Genomic DNA, 18,220 nt, shown 5'->3' with positions numbered 1-18,220 from the left:
GATACTAAAATCAGTGGTTGTTAACTGCTTCTTAGAGATATCTCAGGACCTGATTGTGTTGGCAAAGATACTGAGCTAGCAGAGATATTACTGCTGCAATTATTGCTGAGTGAATATAGACATAGCGGGAATGGAGGTCCTTTGCATCAGTCAGGTTTTTTTCTATTTATTCCAGACTAATGTGCATAATTATGAATGAGCTAGACAGACGTTTACAATACACACGAAAGAGAAAGCTGTTTTACAACCTTTGCCAACTCATCTTCTAAAGCCCATGGGGAGAAATTTCTAAGTGGATAGAAGTTGAAAAGAGGTCCTCACAGACAGAGGGCAAAGAAAAAGCTCTTTGGGTGCTGAAACATCTCTGAGATTCCACTGTTAATGTCATGCTCTCAGGAGACTCAAACTGGAATCCAGGATATGCAAGAGAATGAGCTGCTTTGTCAAGGAATGAAGCGTGCTTAATTGCCCTACACACACACACACACACACACACACACACACAGCTCTGCCACAGCTCTGGCCTATTCATCCATGCAGGTTCAACCAGACCAGCTGCTTATCCAACCGGGGACAAAACTAACTCTATGTCATGTTCCCCGTGACCACCTTCAAGATGCAGACATCGTCTAAAGTCCGTCTGCAGCCCTGTCCACTGAGCTACACTACCCATGCAATGTCCTCCAACCTGTGCACCTTCAGTCTTGAAGGGAGGTCATAGACTCTGCTGCCATCTCGGAACCTCCATACCTACTCTTTGTGGAGCCTAAGTTAGGGAGCTCCACCTGATTCCTGGAGTCCCGATGATGCTGTTTCATTCCTATGAAATTCCTTACTTTTATAAATACCATCTTCTATTGCCTGAAGCTGTTTCAATCTGTTTCACTCTCTCTAGAGAACTTTCTGCAGTCATGGAAATGTTTTATCTCTGCATTGTTCAGCACAGTAGCTGCCAGCCAGATCATCTTCCCAGACCAATCATTTGCAAACCATGTCAGCAGCATTTGGCTCACACTGGCCATGTGGCATTGGACAGTCATTTTACTGAGCCTCAAATCCATCATCTGTATAGTGGGTTAATTACACATGCTTCATAGGGACATTGTAATATTGTGTTAAATGAGAAAACACTTCCAACTGTCCAGAGCAGGGTCAACCATGTGCTTGGTGAATGTATATTCCTTCTCTCTTCATCCAATGGTAAGTCCAGTGTCTAAAATGCTCAGACGGTTCATGTTTCTCTGGGTAACCTCAACAGTGCCTTGTTTATCCCTTAAATGCTAAATCCCATAGGGCTTGAAATTGGAAAGCTTTAGATCAGTGATTGGAAAATAGTTTTTGGCTTTCCTATTCTGCAACATATCTCAAGCTGGTCTCCTCATTCTAACACTGGTGTCTGGAAAGCCTACCCTCAATTTCCTTCCTGCATCAATCAAAGAGCATCCCCTTTCTGGGGGAGGCTGGAAATGAGACCCATTGTTCATTTGCATTGTGCAAACTTTCCTCAATTAAAGAGAAAAAAAAAGTCCCTTAAAATGTGTAGGTTGGAGGATTTGCTTCCTCCCATCTAGAAGAGGCCTGGGGACAGCTGGTAAGGCAGCTGCAGCCCAAGAAGGAGGGAAATTGGTAGAGAGGCATCTCAAGGTCCACTCCTACCAGAGAGCAAAGCTGGTCATGCTCATGTAACTCATAGATCTGCTGGAGTCTTCGTAGCCACGGAGACACAGGCACAACTTTCTGGAGGCCCACTTTTCTAGTCTGTGGCTTCCCCAAATTTCTCCAAAGTCCAGGGTGCTTAGAAGCCTTATAATCTTATTGTCTCCTCTACCTCTGGGGTTTCTGCTTGCCTCATTGTGGGATGAATGTCAAGCTTTTCTTCAGCTAAAACACTATACATATTAACAAATGGAATATAGCACAGAAATCACTCATGCATAGCTGGAGTTTCACCAAGAGATCTCACAATAAGAACTCAAAAAGGATAGGTTTTCTTGTCTTCCAGAAGAGAGCTACCCATGTGGAGCTCCTCCCTGGTCTTCCCTTCCCATTGCATGCTGTCTCCCCTCTTCTTCCCACCTTCTCGCTCTTACTGTTTCTTCCTCGATTTCCCAGAAGATTTCAAATGACTCGTCTATACCTTGGCGAACTATTCTGCACTAGCTAACTTTGTAGATCTGGATTGCTAAATGAGTCAAGACAATCAGCTTACAAAGCAGCTTCTCATTTAACAGAAGCATCCTTTCTCAGAAGACAATGGTGAGGTCAATGGTAATGTTTTTTCCTAAAGCAAATGGAAAATGCCATGAGGAATTAACATAGTTCTCTCTTAGGACACCTAACAATATTTTAGCTGATGCCATATGTCCTGAGGGAGTGTTAACAAGAGGTTCAAAATTTTGGCCACAGTTAATATATCTACTCATTATCAAAATCATATCTTATGATGCTTCATAATATTATAATCAGTATTAAATATGAAAATAATATTATTACAAAGAAGAGTGAGATGATCCTTACTTGGAAAAAATATCTATTTAGGAATCATTTGAGAACTTCTGTAATTCCATGATTCCATAATAAAATTATCTAACACTTACAAGCTTTCCAGGGAAAAGTAAATCTTGAAAGCCAAGGAATTGAAACAAGTAGCAGAACTTGAAGCTGAATAGTTAGAAACCCACAAACAAAGAAGAAAGAATTAGGAGGGAGTATGAACAGGATTTGATATTCCAGAAGCAGGTTATTGGTGGAAGAATAAGCATGAGGGACTAATTTAGATCCCTGGGCTGGAGGCTACGGGGTTAGGGTCAACTAGGGTTAGAACATCCAGGAGTTATAAGGTCCCTATAGAGGAAGCTGTCAAATGGGGCCTTTGATGATGATTGAGTTAAGATGAGATCATTAGGTGGGTCCAAATCCAATCAGACTGGCAAAAGGGGAAAGTCTGGACAGAGACAGACATGCACACAGGTAAAACATCATGTGAAGGTGAAAGCAAAATTCAGGATGATGCCCTCACAAGCCAAGGAATGCCAGAGATTTCCAGCAAATCACCAGACACTAGGAGAGAGGCATGGAGCATATTATCCTTTCCAGTCCTCAGAACAAACCAACTCTGTTCATACCTTGATCTCAGACTTCTGGTCTCCAGATGTGAGACAAAGCATTTCTGTTGTGTTCTGAGATGCCCAATTTGTGGTACCTCACTCCAGCAGCACTAGGAAAGAAATGCAATGTCCTTAGAAAAATTCCCACAAATGCAAATATTTGGTCAAAAGGTGTGAATATTTTGAATGGTCTTAATATATGTTGCCGGGTTGCAAAATTTTCCCAATTTTATGCTGATTTTGAACGCCATTAACTGTGAGACTATTCGTTTCAAATGTAATCTCCTCAGGATACGATTGTTTTTATAAAGTTTGCTAACGTAGTTGACAAACTGTATCACACTGATTTTGTATTCAAATATCTTTGATTGCCACTGAGATTAACTACTGTCTACATTTATTAGCCATTTTTGTTTTCTATTTTGAGTGCTAGGTCCTGTCCATGTCTTTTGAAATTATGTTCACATCTAACTTTCAGAATTATGCACCTTTTTCCTTTGCTATTTGTATGAATTCCTTTTATAGAGTAGATAGTAATTCTCTTTCTGCCACACTCAATGAAAATTTGTCTCCATGTGGTGTTACTTTCATTTTGCTTCTTATCCTCTGAATATATATTCTGACAGAACTACATTTTTGAGGGATTTTAAACTTAAATACATCAAGATGCTTATGTTAGTTATACTAGGAGAGAATTTTGCTATAAAATATACTTATTTGATTCATCTAGAATATATGATTTGGAGATAGGGTGTTAAGTGAGCATTTACTTTGTTTTATTAATTAATCATTAATCCAGTAACCCCATACCAAATAATGATTTATCCTTCTCAAAATGATGAAACATTGCATATATAAATAAATATTATATTATATAATACATAAATATATAAATATAATTATATAGTATTTTATACATTATTTAATATTATTGCATACAATATATAACATATATAATAGAATATAACATAATCTATAATATATAAATAATATATTATATATTTTTATTATATATAACTATTAATCTATTAATAATAGAGACATATATTGCTTGTTAAATCCAATTTCTGGCCATAGTTTTATATATATATATATATATATATATATATATATATATCCTGGAATTTATATATATATATATAAAAAACTATGGCCAGAAATATATATGTGTATATTATATACATTATATATATTTATATTATATAAAAATAAAATTTAAAATATATTTATTTATATAAAATTTTACTATATACATTATAATATATATTTTATATATTTATATAAATATAAATCATATATTTATTTGTATAAAACTTTATTATAAATAAAATTTATATATCTAAGTTTATATTGTATATCAAATATTATACACACACACACACACACACACACACACATACACAAACTATGGCCAGAAATTGGATTTAACCAGAAAAAGTCTAGACATGTCATTGAACAAAAATTTCAAGAAGGTGGATTTGGTCTTAATCTCTCTGCTTTTTCTTTGCTTAGCATCAAATGAAGCCTCAGATCATCCCCTAAACTCCTGTGTATGCTTTCACCAACCCTGCTCTTTCTCCCCTAGTTTTCAGCGATGTATGTCTTCTAGACTCATCTGTAAGGTCCATGAAGGCCTTTCTGGTTTCTTTCCTGCAGCATCCTTCATGTCTAACATGAAGTCTAAATTAGAATAGACTCTCCAAAATAAAATTATTAAAGTAGAGACTCTTGACCCCACTATGATGTAAACTGCTATCTTTGCCTAAAATGTTCTTCTCTTTTCCGTTACCTAGCTGATATTGAGCTGTAGAGGAGAATACAGCTTCTAGACCCAAATTGCCTGGGCTCAAATCTAGGGGCACACTGTGCATCCTTCCTGGGCCTCCCTCTCTTCTTCTGTGAGCCAGGAATAAAAATGGTACCTCCATCAATGGGTTATGGGAGAATGAAATGAGCTATAAGCACAAAATCCTTACAAAAATACCAGACACCTAGCCACAATAGTAGATTATTCCATGAATTGTCAGGATTCCACCTTATAAGACAGGTCCTTAAGGGCACCTGTGTGACTGAGTTGGTTAAGCGTCCAACTCTTGATTTTGGCTCAGGTCAGGATCTCAGGATTCTGAGATCGAGCCCCACATCAGCCTCTGCACTGAGCATGTTTCTCTCTCTCACCCTCTGCTCTCTTCACCCTTTTGCCACCATCTCTCTCAATCTCTTTCCCTCTTTAAAAAGAAAGAAAGAAGAAAGAAAGAAAGATAGATAGATAGACAACTGTTTAAAAAGTCCATTTCCAGGGGCACCTGGGTGGCTCAGTGGGTTAAGCCTCTGCCTTCTGCTCAGGTCATGATCTCAGGGTCCTGGGATCAAGCCCTGCATTGGGATCTCTGCTCGGTGGGGAGCCTGCTTCCCCCTCTTCCTCTCTGCCTGCTTCTCTGCCTGCTTGTGATCTCTCTCTCCCTCTGTCAAATAAATAAAATCTTAAAAAAAAAAAAAAAAAAGCCCATTTCCACCCTCCCCAACTAGGTAAGGTCACCTCTGAACTCTTCTAATTCTCTCTCCTTTGTGTCATGTACTAATCTTAATAGTTATTTGCGAATTGCTTTTTTAGGTCTCCTGTCCAACTTTAAGTTCTGGGCTGGTGGGCTGGTGTGTCTCTTATTTACTGCTGCATCTCCTGTCCTTAGCAGAGTTCCGGGCATGCAGGGGTCCAAATTACAATAGAGAAATAGAATGAGCTATTGAACACATGAATAAAGCAATAAGCGTCTAATGGTGGAGGAGAGAAGTCCTGCAAATGCCTCTACCAGAGACTGAAAACCCATAGCCTGCCTGCTGTAGAAGCTTCCTGGAGCCCAGCCACACCCATTCGTTTATATAGGATCTGTGGCTGCTTTTGCACTGACACGGGAGACTGAAGTCATTCTGACAGGCTGAATGCATGGGTTGCATCGCCTAATATAGGTACTGTCAAGCCCTTTACAGAAAAGTATTTGTTGACCTCTTATCTACACCATTGATTCTCAAACAGAAACATGCATCAGAATCACCTGGAGGACTTATGAAAATACAGGTCCTGGACTCTAACCCCAGGGTTTCTGTAGGTCGGGGATGAGGCCCAACAAATGGCATTGTTAACTAGTTCTCAGTGTATGCTCCCTCTCCTGGTAGAGGGACCCACTTTGAGAACCAGCAGTGTTGAGCATTCAGACACAGTCACGTGGTTCTATGCGCATCTCTGGGCATATGTACAACTGAAACTCCAGGGCCTGACATTGCCACTCCCTGACCATGATCCATGATTCAATCAAGTAGGACACCCATTGTCAAGGCAACCCAGAGGCTAACTTTGTGGCTTCCATCATCTCCAGGATTTTGAGAGGAGGAGCTGACCCCAAAGACTCTGCTGAACCACAGCATGTGACCCTACAGGACCTCTGCCCACAAAATCCAGGCTAAGACTTCTGCTGCCATCATGCTAACATTAGGCTTGGAAAAGGTCAGTAAGTGGCTCTTCTCCCTTCTCTGAGCCACCACTGCTCACACAAGTAAAAATAAGTTTGTTTGCATGCTCTGGGAGAGAGTTTTATAGCAACATACCATTAATTGTTACCATTTTGCAGTGTAGGAAATTGAGGTTCAGAGAAGTCAAGCCATTGTTCTCTGGTTGGCCAGCTGGGAAGTGGCTTAGCCAGGCTTGCAAGTCAGCCTGGTTCCAAAGCCCATGTCAACCATAAAGACACTTCACTCTTGCAGGAGGGAGGACGTTTCCATAGCAGAATGGATCACTGGCAAGGATTGCTGTGTGCTGGCTCTTGCCCAAATCTATGGCACAGCAAGAAGTTACTGGATCAATTAGTAATTGACACTTATTTAGAGAAACCTAGGAGATCAACCCTGGTCAAACCGCCAACCAACCACGAACAGACCTGACATTCCCAGCTTCCCTACAAGAGCACAGTGGACAACAGGATGCACCACCCAAACTGTGTCTCAGTGGAGGCCTTCTGGTTCAGCCACTGGGAAGGCTGTTGACCACACCATTCAGCTGCCAGGCCTTTTGCAGTTGCTTCAACTGCCCAATCAAGCCATCTCACCCAAGCTCACCCTGAATCCCATGACTGGTTGACACCATCATGTTAAAGCCCAACACTTCACCCCAGCTGGGGACAATTCTAGCTCCAGATTCAGCCAAGATTGACTCTGGAGCTGTATCACAGTGGGACTGACCCTCTTCCCACTGCTGCTTCCCTTACCTCCTATCCACAGGTTTGGACCCTAAAGGCAGTAGCTTTAGGGTAAACACCCCACTTGCTAAACTCTGTCTGCTAAACTCAGTCTGCATCGCAGGGAACACAGAAGACAACAGAGATAGCCCCCCTTCAGAAGCTACTTTAGATACACCCATGCCTTCTACCAGTGATGGTCCATGTCCCACCAGCAGAATTCCTTGTGGCCCAATCAGCATATTCAGGAACATCATGAATCCACCAGAACTTTCCACTTGAAACTGCTTCTTTCTCTTCTTTCCAAAATATTCACCCAATCATCATCATTTATGGCTTCCTGTTGTAGCGAAAGGCCCCGAGGAGGGCTAGTTCAAATGGTGCCCTGCCACAGAATCTCCGTCATAGATCAAGGCAGCAACTGTCTGGAGTTTGCAGCCAAATATAGTAAAAAATGTTGCATATATCACCTTCCCACACCAAAATGGTACTGCTCAAGCAAGTCTATTTCTTTTTCTACTCCTTGATTTAGTGGCTTCCTCTGGTTTATGAAATATTTTTTACCCAGGGCCCACTGAAAGCATCTTTATAAAATAGAGTTCATCTTTGAACAGGTCACTTTCCTATTGAATTTTAACAGTTCTAAAAGGAAAAGGGGAGGATTCCTGACCCAGATATTCTTTGAACAAGTATTTAAGTGAGTTCCTAGATGCCAGGATTTAAGTTCTGTTGACAGCCAATATAATCATCAGCTTGTAAAACAAAATCTTAAGTTCATGCCTGTAGAGAGCACAGCGAACAGGCCCTGCTTAAATCACTACAGGGATGTGGCATAAACAATTTCATTCCCACACATGGCCACTGTGCCAGTCTTCACTCTATACCGTTAGTGAGTGACAAAGCCAAGATCTGAAATAGACCAGCCTGAATTCTGAGGCCCTGCTCTGTCCGCCATCCTGCACAATTCAGTAAATATTTATTGGGCATCATTTATGTGCATATAAGTATAATATGTCTGAAATACCTGTGTTTGTGTGCTACCTTATAGATGATTTCTCTCTCTCTCTCTCTCCTTCTGTTGTGTCTATCATTTTAGCTCCAGGAAAAGGGGCAAAGGCTGCCTCTTGGAAAGAAGAGAAGTAGTCTCCCTTCCAGAATAAAGAGGAAAGGGGAACCAGTTCATTCTTTCTTTGGGGATTAGAGGTGAAGACAGAAGAGAGCGTCTCCTTTGACCCTAGAAAGTTGTGGAAGATGGGAGGGTAAGAGACAGCAGGAGATGGGGGATTTTTCCTTTTCCTGTCTGCACTGAGGCCCAAGTGGGAAAGTGGAGAAGTTGATAAGGAGCTCGGCTTTGACTCTGGTCCCCACTTTGGACACTTGTAGGAGGGGCCCTTATAGGCTATCCCCACAACAGCATAAAGGTAGCTGATGCAGAATCAATATAACGGAAAAGTCTGGGTGAGCAAAGAGAGAGCTTCTATTAGTACTCCAGACTGCTTTGGCTCCCCTGTTGTGTGGCAGAAATCCAGAAGTTTCTATATAATTCAGGGTGTGAAAAGTAGCTGAGCGTCCACTAGGAAGGTCAAATCAGAGGCGTGATTGAGTGGTCCTTCCTGCTGGCGCTGCCCCATCCTTGTCCCCCTTGGTGCTGTAGATCCATAAGGTAGATAGTGACTTTCATTCATTTCCCAGACCATTAAACCCATCAGCAGCCCTCACACTAACAGAGTAGACCCCTCTGTCCAACACTCCAGCAAAGCTCCTGGAAAAGTATTTCTGTGATGGATCTGTTCATACTTTCTTTTGAAAACACTTATGATGTGCCAGTCTCCTAAGTGTTTTATATATAAATATGCACTTCTCAACAACCCCATGAGTTGGGCACTGCTATCAACATCTCTTTTTTATAGATGGGCACCAAGGCTGGGAAGAAGGGAGACATGGAGTGGCTTTCCCAAGGTCACACACTGACGAGCATGCCTGGCGTTCATATACAGTAGTCTCTGAACTTGACCATTATCAAGTTCTCTCTTCTTTGTAGGAATTGCTCATAAATGACAAGTAAGCCCAACACCAAAGTCATCTATATCTTTGATTTTTTTTTCTCCCACTCTGCATTAAGAATTGCTTGTGTAGCTTATTAAAATTCACATCCCTGGGACCCAGAATGGCCTGATCAGAACAGGGGCAGGTGATTCTGATGTCAATGCTCCAGGTTGAGTCATTCTCCTTCAATTCTCCCTCCTTCTTTCTCTTTCTCCCCACTAAATGTGACACATTTGATGCCATGTACTGGGATTTACACTTGGTCCTCAAGCTGCTCTATAGCCAAACAGAACTCTAAAGAGCAAATACTTTCAGCCCAGATGAGCCTCTATCTGCAAAGAATACCCATTTGTTCCAATGAGTGTCCTACAGCTGTCATGGAAGAGGCTCAGACTGAGGAGGTAAGGTCCCTGGAAGGTTCCTGACTATGTGGGACTGTTCAAAAGAGTCTGGAAGAGGCAGCCCCTGCCCTGTCCATGTGATGGACAGCATCCTTGGGTGTCACATACACACGACCCTGGGCTCCAGGTCATTTCCACTCAGCTTCAAGGTCCCTGGAGATGTGCAAGCAAAGATCTTTGTCTGGACTCCCCCTTCCCTTGCAGGTCCCCAGCATGCCTTCAGTTTTATGACCAGGTACTGCCTCACTGACGGTTTGTTCAGGGAAGCTTTCAGCTTGGCCTAAACATCTGCATTGAAAGGTGGCTTCTGAGAAGTGGTTTGGGCAGGAGGGGGACACTGGGAGCCTAGATGGCGGTGTGGGTGCCTGGGCTAACCTGGCTTACAGTTTGCTGGGTGCAGAAGTGAAGGCAATGGATTGGGGTGGCATGGCCTGATGAGTGTGGAAGTTGCTGGAATCCCTCTTTCACCCTAGAACCTACTGGAACAGGAGGTCCTTCCTGTGGTCTTCTTCCCACCTTCTCCCACTTTCTTTGGGGTCTCAAGGGTCTCCAAAAAGTAGTCCCAGAAGATGACAGAGGCCCTGGAAAAATGGACAGGAATTCTGAGGGCTTCTCATCTCTTTGGATAGGGGAGTAAATAGAGGCCTACAGAGAAGAGACCCTTACATGAATCTTGCAGTCAAAGTCACAGAAGATCCCAGAGCTCCTTCCACATGTCTTTCTGTCTGGAAGACACTTTCAAGAGTCCAAACCCTCCGCAAATGGAAGGAACCCCCTGACGGTGATGGAGATGAGGTAGAGGCATCTGAAAGAAGGAGGATGGATCTGTCGGACAGAAGATTTCCTCAGGAATGTCACAGTCTTGAGAACAGGACTGAGCTGCCCCTGGCACACAACAGGACCAGAATGCACTGGTATTCTACTGGCGGTGACCAAAGACCACGGTGGGTCCCAGGGAAGCACCCCTGGGTATAAGGCTGAGAAAGGCAATCTGAAAGATGCTTACCTTGGGGAGAACAGAAGCAAATGCCAGAAATTTTGATTGATTCAAAGCTGCAAAACCAAGAGGAGGAAGCTCTATACAAGCAAAAGAGACACAGAGAAGTCCAGAAAGGGAGAGATGGGGTTGAACCAGACACTGAAACTATTCACAGTTTCTTTTCTCTTTTGTTCATGCCCTAAGTTTCAGGGCATGAATGGCAAGAGATCAGATACAAGGAATTTTCTTTTAAAAACAAACCAAAAAAAAAAAGTATCTGAATCTGTTCAATTCCCATATTTGAAGAGCAAAAGTTTGGTAGTCAATTTCAGTCATGAAGGAGACTTCTACCGTGTTTATCTCCAGTTCACAGAGGAGGAAACTGATGGTCACAGAGACCATGTAAATTATCCAGGTCAGCCCATTAGGGATGGAACCAGAATTTGTGCCCAGGTCTGCCTGACTCTGGAGTCTGGCTCACGGTGCTTCCTCCCAGCCTAGAAAGGACAGGACATCAGGGCTGTCTGCAACCTAGAAACTGAGCAGGTGTAGGGGGATCTGAATGAGATCAACGGGGAAATAATTCCCCAGTGTGTGACTGGGAGAAGAGGCACCTGGAAATACAGATGGGGGCCAAGGGCAATTTGGGGCTCAATAGTCTTGGTCTGGCCTTTCTTTACAGATGGAAACAACTCCAATTCCACTCATCCCGGGCATGCCAGCATCTGCTGCCCCGGCTCTGAAAGCCGTCATCCATTTCCAAACAGTCTCAGCAACTAAAAGGAGGGAAACATACTTTTCTGACTGGCAGAATTCATCAGAATGAATTGGCAGCACCCATCAGCCTGAAACAGCAGTTTGCAACTCGCTGGGTAACAAATCTTTCCGGGGACATGATCTCATAGGAAACAACACAGGATAAATTCTTAGCACAATAGGATTCCTCCCTCCTTTACCTCCTCCCCACTTCAAAAAGATTTAACATCTAATTCAGGTTTGGAGGAGCCGCTTCATCTCTGTAGAAACACTGTTGATCTCTGTCGGACCCCAACGGCCTTGGGCAGAACGGACGGAAGGGAAGGCGGAGGCGTGGACAGGCGGCGGTGACAAATAAATACATTACCGCCTCTGACTGAGCACCGTGACCTCCAGCACAATGCCAAGTGCAGCCGTTTGACAAAAGTCACCCGATTTTCCCGCAACCTCGAGGTCTGAAGGGGCCACAGCAAGAGAAAGATGCCCAACAAGGCAACCCCATTCCATTAGGTCCCAGGGACGGAGGGGCTGGGCTGGCTCTTGTTGCAGCCTCTCCTAGCATTTTCCAAATGAGACAAAAGCCCTCTTTGGAGGCAGAGCACAGAAGGCAGGATATGCCCCCAAACCATCTTCCCAGGGAGGAAACGAACGGAGCTGCAAGGAAGTCAGTAAAGTGGCCAAGACAGCAGAACTCAGTAGTAGTAGTGAGGAACCCAAAGCGGATTTTGTTTAAAAAACAAGAACAACAACAAAAAATCATCCCCTGCAAGGAACGGGTTGGGGCTCTTCACAGTGGTGGTTGGTGTTGCTTTAAAAAAAAAAAAAAAAAAAAAAAAAAACACCCATTCTTCTGTCCTTAGTGAAGGAGATCCACCATGCCATGTATTGGGTTTGAATCTTCACATACACGTGGAATCTTACAGCACTGTGGTAGAGGAAAGGGCTGACTATTAATTATTTAAATTAATGAAAGCATAGGAACATCCAGAGTAGAGCCACGTAACTGTCTCCAGTCTTAGGGTAATGAAAAGTAAGCCCTTCACCAGAAGAAGCAAGAATATCCAACTCTTGGTAACATGTAAACTCACAAATTGGTCAAACAAAAAGATGTGCCCGAATTCCATGGAAAAGCCAACCCTTGGGTGGGATCCGCCGGGAGCTGGAAGTCATCTGGGTCGTGCTCCACCCTGGGCCACAGAGTGACATACAGGACAGGGGGACCCGGCCCTGCCCCCAGCGGAGCGGGACGAGCCATGGGCCCCCAACCATCTGCCGAAGACACTTTCTCCTGGCCACCTCACATGGCCTTTGCGAAAAGAAACCATGAGGAACCTGGCCTGTGGGCTGCTTTAATTAACAAGAGAGGCGCCTACCAGCTTGTGACAAGCACAGAGAGCCAAGCGCGTCTGGAAAAATGTCCAGTAAGGAAGGCCTTTGTCCACGGTCTTGACTAAGAATTCACTTAACCAAACAGATAGCACCATGCTTGGCACGCAGGAAATGACCCATAAATACACGGGGGGGCAGATAAATCACCCATCACAGGGGACAAATGAACAGTGTGTGGCATACCTCAGCAGACCTTATTCCAGGCGCTTCTCTGACACTGAATCTGATTTATCCCCTACAAGGGTCTCCCATTGATTATTTCCTACTTCTTTTTTCCCCCTCTGTGTTCACCACTGGAATATTGCTCTAGAAGACAAGAACCATATCACTTGTTCGCCAGTCTACCATAAGTGCAAGCAGGCCCCCGGTTGCTCAGTCCATGGGAGCTAAGTGAATGAGTGATTCTTCTTTGCTGGGACTATTCACGGATACTCACTGTCTCTCTTGCATTGGGGGATAAGAGTGATGCATAAACTTGTACAACGTGAGCATCAAAACAGTGGCACCTCTCATCTTAGAGGTGAGACAGATGAAGTTCCTGGAGAGGGGATTTCTTTTCAAGGTCATTTCTCTTGTCCCTAAAAGACCTTAGACCAGTTCAAGGAAGGCTTAGTGCACAACACACTATATGTATACGTACCCGTATGGGCCCTATGCTTGTCTGTCTGCTCGTGTACACACAGTGAGTAAACGTGTGTGCGTGTCCATTGGAAAGGGAGACCATTGGCTTTGTCACAGAGGCTTTCAGGATTGAGGCTTCTGGAATGAAGTCATCGCGGGGATGGCTGTCATGGATCTCCCTCTTGGGATCCTGCTACAGGGAGCCCAGGTGAATGAGAGCCTCCCGCGGACACACCTGTGCACCCCCCCTGTCCTTCATGTCAGGCCCAGCTCCTGCACTGCTCCCAACAGATGACCAAGCGGCAGAGAATATAGGAGTAGGGCCTCCTGGATGCCTCTAGGACACACCTTTGGCCCTGAAACTCCCCACTGATGGGTCTGGCCAGAACTCTGTCAGAAGCACGCTGCAGTCGGAGGCTCCTCCTGCCTCAGCCTCACCACCTCTGTCCTTTCTTAGGGTTGGACCGCAGGTGGACTGAGGACTCTCTCTGCCGATTTTTACTTCCTGTCCTTTTATCCTGCACAAAGGCTTCCCCCACCCGCCCAGTAGTTCTCCCCTCCTCCCTCCTCTCCTCACCCGCTTAGTGTGGGGGGTGCCCATGATCTCTCCCCACACGCACCGTGCGAGCATCCCCAATAAGCTTCCTGGGGTGTGCAGCCCTGTGGGGGAGTGTCACGAAGTGGTGTGCCCCAGGACCTCAGCCCCCATCTCCATGTCCTGCCACATGACATGCTTCCTGGAACTTTGAGGGGAGGGAGGAAGCATGTTCTAGAAGCCGGTGGGATGACCAGATGGGGCTTCTCACACACGGAAGCAGAAGAGGGGTGGAAGTCCCTTCTCCGGAGCTGAGAGGAGCACACCACATCCCCCTGGCCCCCGGGGCCACTGGCATCTCAGTCCACAGCCCCAGGTTGTTAACGCTGGTTAAAGCTCTTGTCTCGGTGTGCAAGGAGGAGGGAGGGACAGGAACGCCTCCTGGGGGCCAAGCACGGATCCCTTGAGGACCTTACAGGCAAGTGGAGACGGAAGAGTGAGCAGGCACTTGAGTGTACGGGGCCCGTAGTTCTGGAAAGAACTAAACCAGACCCAGTCACTTAGGAAAGAGCCCATCGCTGAGCAGCTACAATGAGCTGGGTCCTGAGTGCTGCCCCGGTGTTCTCCCCAGCCGTTCCTGCATCGACCGCATGAAGGGAGATCCGTTGTCATCCCCGCCTGATAACTAAAGATATTTACTTACAGAAGCTCAAGTCTTTGCCCAGGGACATCCCACACGGAGCTCTACATGTCCGACCCGGATGTTCGCACATGGAACCACTGCATGAAATGGGCATGTTCCTGAAACAAGCCGGGAACAGGTTCACAGGGAACAGGTTCGCAAGCAGAGCGAGGGGCAAAAGCTGGGGGGCACTGGGCTTGGGCGGCTCCCTCAAGGGACAGGGTGTGCAGAAAGCAAGGGGGAGAGCCACAGGCCCAGAGAAGAGGGACTCTCCCTTGACAAGGCTAAGGCGATGCGGGTCCTAACTCAGACCCCCAGAATCAGATCTCCGGATGACACAGCCATGGCATTTGAAGACGGAGACACTGAGACCAGAGAGGGGAGGGGACATCTCCCCAAGGACACTGTGAGCAGTGGCTGAGCTCAGGACAGAAGCTAAAGGGCTGACCCGCTCCTGCCTTACATCCTTCAAGATAAGTCTTTAGAGGGGAGCCTGACAACAGAAAACCTCCCTTCCCCTCCCCCTTCTCTTCCCACTTCTCCCCTTCCTCCCTCCCTTCCCCTCCCCTTCTCTCCACTCTTGCTCGCCCTCCCTCCCCCCTTCCCTTACTTCTTTCCCTTCCCTGAGGCCAACTCCTATGGCTCTGGGGAGATTTAGACGCTGCCTGGCTCTTCCCTTTCTCCCTGGGGCTTGTCACCAAAGGGCCTTCAGGCCTTTCCACCGCTTGCAGACCTTTGAGGGTCCTCCTGTGCTTCCTTCTGGCAGGAGCCAACCCCAGCAGGGGAGCCCAACCCCCATCATCCCTCCTGACTGCAGACACCCCAGCCCTGGCTTTGATGTGTTCAGAACTGAGCAAAGCTTAGCTTCCCGCTTGTCAGAGCAGCCGCTGATGGCTGAATGCGGTGTTGAACCACGCTGCCCAATACTGACCCCCTCATCACCCAGCCGTGCGCACACAGGCACACATAGGCACATGCACACACAAGCACACCTGCAGGCACACACAGGCACATGTGCGGGCACATGCATGCTCTCCAGCGCCCAGGCAGTTCAGCCTGCCTTACTCCCAGCTGAACTCTAAAGGAGATCTCCCAGATGACCATGAACGCCGGCTTGACCGCTCCCTCCAAGGCTGAGAAGCCCCGCGCCGTGAACAAGGGTGACCAATGGGCATTCATGCCGGGCCCGGCATGGAGTTATCTGCATGAACAGTCTCACTTCATCTGCACAAAGAAACCTGGGGGGCTGATGTCATTCATCACACTTTTACGGATAAATAAACTGAGGCCCAGAGAGGTTAAGGAACTGACTCAGGGCCACAGAGCTAGGAAGTTGCAGAGCCAAGTTTGGCTTCTGGACCCCAGGACAATGAGGCTGCACATGAAGGATGTCCCATAGCAATGACCAGTTCTGACCCAAAGGAAGGGCTAAGAGAGTCTGGTGTCCATGGTTTCTTTCTAGGAGAATGTCTTTGTGAAAAGATCAGTGGATGAAACAGATATGTCGCCCCAGTCCAGCACTATAAGGAGCGTGGTGTGCTAACAGCATGTCCTCCGTGCCATTGGCGTGCAAAGGAAGGAAGCCCGGACCGCCTTGGGCTTTGGGGAAGGATTCCCAGCAGAGTGACCCCTGCCCTGAATCTTGAAAATTAAGCATGTAATGGGAAAAACTGCAAAAGGATGGCACACTGCAGACAGAGGAAATGTCCTGAGCAGAGGTTAAGAGGAAGACAGGGGCCGATATATTAGGGAAACAGTATAAAGTGAGTGCATCTGGAAGCAAGACAAATAGTATGAGTTCAGGTGTGGGGCCTGGGGGGTGTGGTAGGGAATAGAAATTTTAGTCTGCAAGTAGGCACCAGGGGTCTGTGGTCAGACTCAGCAGGGGAGTGATCTGCTCAGATGGTCACTTCCAACAGCTCACTCAGGCAGACATTATGACTGCCCCCCTGAGGCTGGAGATGCAGCCTACTGCAACGGTCCTGGTGGTCGAAGCTGAAGCCTGAGGAAGGGCCACAGGATCAGTGACGGGGAAGGGAGCCTCCCTGACTTCGAGAAATGTCGGTGTCATTTGGGAAGTACATTCAGCTTGACTCTACAGACACTGCGTCCAGTACAGCACCTGAAACCCAAAACCAGGCTTTTTCGGTCCTGGGACGGCCATCACAGCGGACGTGTATTCAGTACTAATGACTACAGGGGGGTCAAATTCCCACAGCGGCCCAGGGATGACTTTCCTTACCCCATTTTCACAGATGAGAAAACTGATACTTAAAAATGCGAAGGCACTTCCCCAGAATCCTGTAACTACTGAGTCACAGAGCAGAGTTTCAAGGTGAGGTAGGCTGATTCCAGAACCCAGATACCTCTTCTCCTTGTCTGCTCAGGGACAGAAATTGGAGGCAAAGGGAGTGGGGGGCATTCTGCATCCCTCTGCCTAAGGGAAGACCGTCCTCACAAGAGGTCACCTTCTGGCAGTTAACCCAGGATTCCTCTGTCTCAGCACTGTTGACATTTGGTGAGGAGGCTGGCCTGCGCGTTCCTGGCTTCTACCTACCAACGTCCAACCAGTAGCAAACCACGCCCCCCCCCCCAAGTTGAAAGACAACCAAAATCATCTCCAAATTTTTCCAAATGTCCTCTTGGACAGCATACGGGAGCAAGATCACCCCCCAGTTGGGAAGCATTGACTTAATCTCATCTCTGGGTGCTCTGGCAAGAGAGAGCCACCTTTGCAATCCTTTACAATCTGAGGTTGCTGAGGAGTCCCCAGAGGTAGCCGATAATTTGTCCTCTCACTGAGAGAGCTCTCTGCTCTGCAGATTATTAATGGAGATTTTTTGGGATGCTGAGACCGGCTCCAGTGAGGCTACCACAGCCCTCTAACCTGGCTAGCAGAGAGGACCAGACTTTGACGCAGGCAAGGAAAGTCTTCTCAGGAGAAATACATTCTGGGACATATTTATATGAATTAAAGGGTCAGAGTTTAAGTGGGCAATTCTGAGTGAGTCACCTGAGAGTCCAAATTAGCTTTGCTTCTCTGTGTATTAATTCCCCTTGGGGGGGGGACTGTTTAATGATTTAATGATGTTTAACTCTGAAGTTCTTCAAAGCAGAGGAATGCCTGCACCCCCTTAGGCAGTCTCTACCTCCCCAGAGCTGGCAGGACGTGTGCAGCACCGCCGTGAGACCCCACTCCCTGCTGTAGGCCTCGCCTTTGGGGCCACCACAGGCGGAGTCCGGGCAAGCCCGGGGCTGTGGGTTAGGTCCCAGAGAGAAGGTCTGTAATTTAGGAGAGCTTACCAAAAGAGACGGAGGAGAGAGGACTTAATGAGATTCCGCTGCTCCATTTCTCTGTTCTTACAAGGATTCTCATTTTATATTTGATCATTTCTGTAATAAGGACTCATTTTCAATGTAACATTCACACTTAAAGCAGCAGTGTGTTCTTGGCCTCTGCACACCTGCTGTTCAG

Source organism: Mustela nigripes, chromosome 7, assembly GCF_022355385.1.
Source record: "Mustela nigripes isolate SB6536 chromosome 7, MUSNIG.SB6536, whole genome shotgun sequence".
Classification (NCBI taxonomy): Eukaryota; Metazoa; Chordata; class Mammalia; order Carnivora; family Mustelidae; genus Mustela; species Mustela nigripes.
This window is presented reverse-complemented; position numbering follows the sequence as displayed.